The sequence below is a fragment of the Myotis davidii genome, unplaced genomic scaffold, assembly GCF_000327345.1.
Source record: "Myotis davidii unplaced genomic scaffold, ASM32734v1 scaffold569, whole genome shotgun sequence".
Classification (NCBI taxonomy): Eukaryota; Metazoa; Chordata; class Mammalia; order Chiroptera; family Vespertilionidae; genus Myotis; species Myotis davidii.
The window spans coordinates 580006-584408 of record NW_006299876.1 but is presented as its reverse complement, the minus strand read 5'-3'; the positions used below and the strand labels follow the sequence as shown (position 1 = coordinate 584408).

The 4403-nt window shown below is 39.8% G+C and overlaps 1 pseudogene; it reads left to right on the top strand.

Moving 5' to 3' along the window:
- The first annotated feature begins 1750 nt into the window (after positions 1-1750).
- On the top strand, positions 1751-2085 carry LOC102756638 (annotated as a pseudogene).
- The last annotated feature ends 2318 nt before the right edge of the window (positions 2086-4403 follow it).

Genomic DNA, 4403 nt, shown 5'->3' with positions numbered 1-4403 from the left:
ACATACTTGGGTTGCCAGTTCGATCCCCAGCCCAGGTCGGGGCACATGCAGGGATGCAGCCAATTGATGTGTCTCTCTCACATCAATGTTTCTCTCTCTCTCTCTCTCCCTCTCTCTCCCTCTCTCTCTCTATATATATATCCTTCTACTCTCTAAAAATCAATGAAAAAAATATCCTCAGGTGAAAATTAGCAACAATAAAAAAAAGAAGGCATTGTGCAGAGTCACATAATGAAGACAGTATTTTAGGAATGAGTTTACAGTGATATGCAGAATGATCCGAAAGAGTGAAAGCCTGGAATTAGGACAGCAGCTTGGTAGCTATTACAGAATGCAAGCATGAAATGTTATAGGGTATCCTAAACCAGAATAGAAGGGGATATAGTGGAGTAGAATTGAAATATCTCAGGGAGAAATTATCTCAGGGTAAGGTGACTTTAAAAATAAGGATAAAGAAGGATAAGAAAAGATTCCAAGAATTTGAGCCTGAAATACCCTGAGAATGCTGTTATCACATGATGGAAATAATGTCATCAGGAGAAGCAGGCTGGAACACTTAGTTTGGAACAAATTGAGATTGAAATGTGGACAAAAAAATCCAAGTAGAAATGCCAGGAGACAGTTGAAGAAATAGGTCAGAAGCTCAGATGCGGTCAGAGCCAGAATCATTAGTCTCCATATAGAAGTGCTAGTTGAAATCATGAATGTTGATTAGTTACTGTAGCAGACATTATGGTTTGCCTACCAAAAAGCTATTCCTCATTTCTTCTTGCTTACAGAATCCCAATTTTGTCCTATAGCAGACACTCATGTTCTTCTGCTCCAGAGGGAAAAATCACAGGGAATGGTCTAGGATAGTGGTTTTCAAGCTTGGACGCACAGGGGAGTCACCTGGAGAACTTTACAAATGTTGATGCCCAGGTGCCACAGTCAAAGTTGAGATCCACTGGTCTAATCCAATCATGGTAGTTTCATTCCCCTTGTCAGTGACTGATATAGGTAATCCTAGCCAATGTGTGGGGGCATGGAAGATAGGTTTTTCTTACTCAAAATTAAATGCACTACAGGTGACACCTTATTTTAGATGAACATCATCATTTCTACATGTGAGGCATGGACATGTTGCTACCATCTTGCAGTTCTGGAAGGGATACACTAAACAGAACAGATGGAAAACACCTGGGTTCTTAATGAGGTCCTTGAGCTATTGAATTGACTAGTTCTGGAACCTCCATATCTTTAGAACTTTTGCTATAAGAAATAATATTTGTCCTTTTTGTTTAAGTCATCTTGAGCTGAGTTTTCTGTTACCTACTTCTACTATGTATTTCATGAAAAATATTGCACTGTATTGTATTCATTGAGGTCCCAGAAGACAATGATTGTGTCTAATACATTTCTGTATAGAACACAATATAGGTCTCCAAACAAATATTTAAACATTAAAAAATGTTTAATGGATAGATGAAAGAGAAGAGTGTCAACCACTCACTGTGTCTTCATGAGATTCCACTGTTAGGATGAAGAAGAAAAAAGAGGGAACCAGGAAATAAAATTTAAAAAGGTGTGTTCTAAGGGATAGAAGGAAAACTAGCATAGGCCTAGGTCATAGAAGCCAAATATTTAAAAAATTAGTATATTAGGGTAGTCAGTGTCAGTTGGAATGAGACAAACATGGGAATAAAGAAAAGGCTATTGAGGTGTTCTTAGGGGGTGGAAGGGTGGGAATAACATTCGGCCAGTTGTTCAAGATCACAGACTTTCCATCCTAGAACCATGGCCAAATTTGTCCATAACCTTGTGGAGAAGGCTCCTGCACTGGCAAATGCTGCTGTGACTTACTCAGGAGCCTGGATTGGCCACATTTTGACATTATACCAAGGTTGAGCTGGTTACTCCAACCCCTGCTGAAATCCCTACAGCGATTCAGAGCTTGAAAAAACTAGGCAATAATGCTCAAATTGGTAACTTCAGTTCACAGTTAAGGAAGCTCTGCTGAATGGTTTGGTGGACACTGAGGTATGGATGTGGTTTTATGTCAGTGAAATCATAGGCAAGCGTAGCATCACTGATTATGAAGTTTGAAGACCAATCTTTAATATCTATTTATTTTAAGTTATTTGAATGTTCTTAGACCATGAGTGATCAGAATGGTATTTGAATTAAAAAAATATGTCAAAATTTTAAAATTTTAAAAAGAAAAGACTATTGAGATTTGGTGAGAAAGAAATGCCTAGCAACCTCTGGTATATATTTTTACAAGCAGACCCAAACCTTCATGAGAAATTTTTCTTAAGAATCTAAGTTACTTGTCCTCTGTAATTAAATATTTGGCATAACTGGTGCTTAAGCTGAAATTACTATTCTTAATCAATGCAGGAGTGTTTAATGGAATCTCAGTAATTCCATCTTCAGGTCTGGCTGGGTAGCTCAGTTGGTTAGAGCACTTTCCTGATATGCCAAGGTTTCAGGTTTGATCCTTGGTTAGGGCTTATATAAGAATCAAATACTTTAAGCAATAAAAAAATAAAATAAAATAAAAGAATCAACCAATGAATGTATAAATAAGTGGAACAACAAATTGATGTTTTTCTTCCTCTCTCTCTCTCTCTCTCTCTCTCTCTCTCTCTCTCTCTGTCTCTGTCTCTCTCTCTCAAAGTCAATCAATAAATTAAAAAAATAATAACACCATTTTCAGTTTGGTTTCTGGTGATATTATTGGCTTTGGGGACCCCATACTCAACAGAAACTAGATCAAAGTCAAGACCTATTACCATCATCATGAAATACAGTAAAATATTCTTAGAAGAAGAAAGAAGAGATCAAACTTTCTCCACAGAAAAATGAAAAATGTGGGGTGTCAATTTCTTCAAACATAGCACAGCACCTATCACAAACATATGAGGTAGCATGAAAAGGTCACCTGCTGGCAGACTTACTTTCTTGCTCACAAGTCAAAGGGGGTTTCCCAGGCTGGTAACACTCTAATTTAAGACATTCTGGAGCCCTAATTTCCATTTCAAATCATAGGTTATCTCTACTTTCATTTAAACAAGTAACTCTTACCCCCTGCCATGGAATTCTTCTGTATAACTTTGGTCTTTGAAAATGCTGTGTTTCTGGGAAGGAGTCTTGGGGAAAGTCCCCTTCTTCAGTGCACAAACCCTTCTTCTTTCTCCATCCAGGAGCTTTTGCCCCACAAGTAGAGAGTATTTGATCTTATAGGTAATAAGTATTCTCAGAATTCTGTGAGATCTGCAATAGCCCATTCTAAATTCTAAACAGGTGGGAAATGTCAAGAACTCCCCAAATTCAATGAAGTTTGACCTGGACATAGTCTTAGAAGAGTAGGATTGTACTGACATGTTAAGTACCATAGCCCAGTGTTTCCCATTGTTCCCTGTTGGTAGGCAGAATAATTAACCGCCCCCCCCCCATCCAAATATGTCCACATCCTAATCCCCAAAACCTATGAACATGTTACATTACATGGCAAAAAGGACATTGCAGTATGACTAAGTTAAACATCTTGAGAAGATTACCCTGGATTATCCAGATGGGTGTAATGCAATCACAGGAGTTCTAAGAGTGAGGCAGAAGTGGCAGAGTCAGTATATGTGATGACCGAGTAGAGGGGAAGAGGAGAGAGGGCGGGGTTAAAAATGCTGCCAGGAGCCGGTCCATCCTTGCTGTTTCAAGGGACCTGGCGTATATGACATACTGTTCTTAATGTTTGCTCACCTTCTTGGCGCTATGTGTTTTAACCAAGGTCACCTCTCCGAGAAAGGTTGTTTCCCCAGGTAGGGATTTTTCCCTGAAGTTAGGGAGGGAATAAAACCCCTTAACTAAGTGCCAGGTGGGTAGTTAATCACTTTAACTACAAACAATCACGCTTAAGCTACATAATTTTTACTCCCTGGAATGGAGATAAGAAACGCCCTAACCTTTGGAATAGAGATTTATAGGATTGGAATCAACTGGTATAAATACAGATGCAACAAGACAACAGGAAACAGAACCTAGACACAGAACCTACACAGAACCTAGAGACAGAAGAACTTCGCTGGAGAGAACATGGCAAAAGATCCTGGACAGAAACTGGCAACAGAACCTAGAGACAGAACCTAGCGAGAGAACCTGGCTGGAGAACCTAGAGACAGAACCTGGCTACAGAACATGGATAGAACATGGCAAGAGAACCTGACTAGAACCTGGTGACAGAACCTGGCTGGAGAACCTAGCGAGGGAACATGGCTACAGAACCTGGCTGGAGACCCTGACAAGAGAACCCGGCTATGATGATCACCTGAATGCTGCTGCTGTATCATTCCTTCTTCGCCGACTCCGTCCACACCTTTGGGGACCCTGGACCTGCTGGGGTTGGACCCCAGCATAAATGTGTT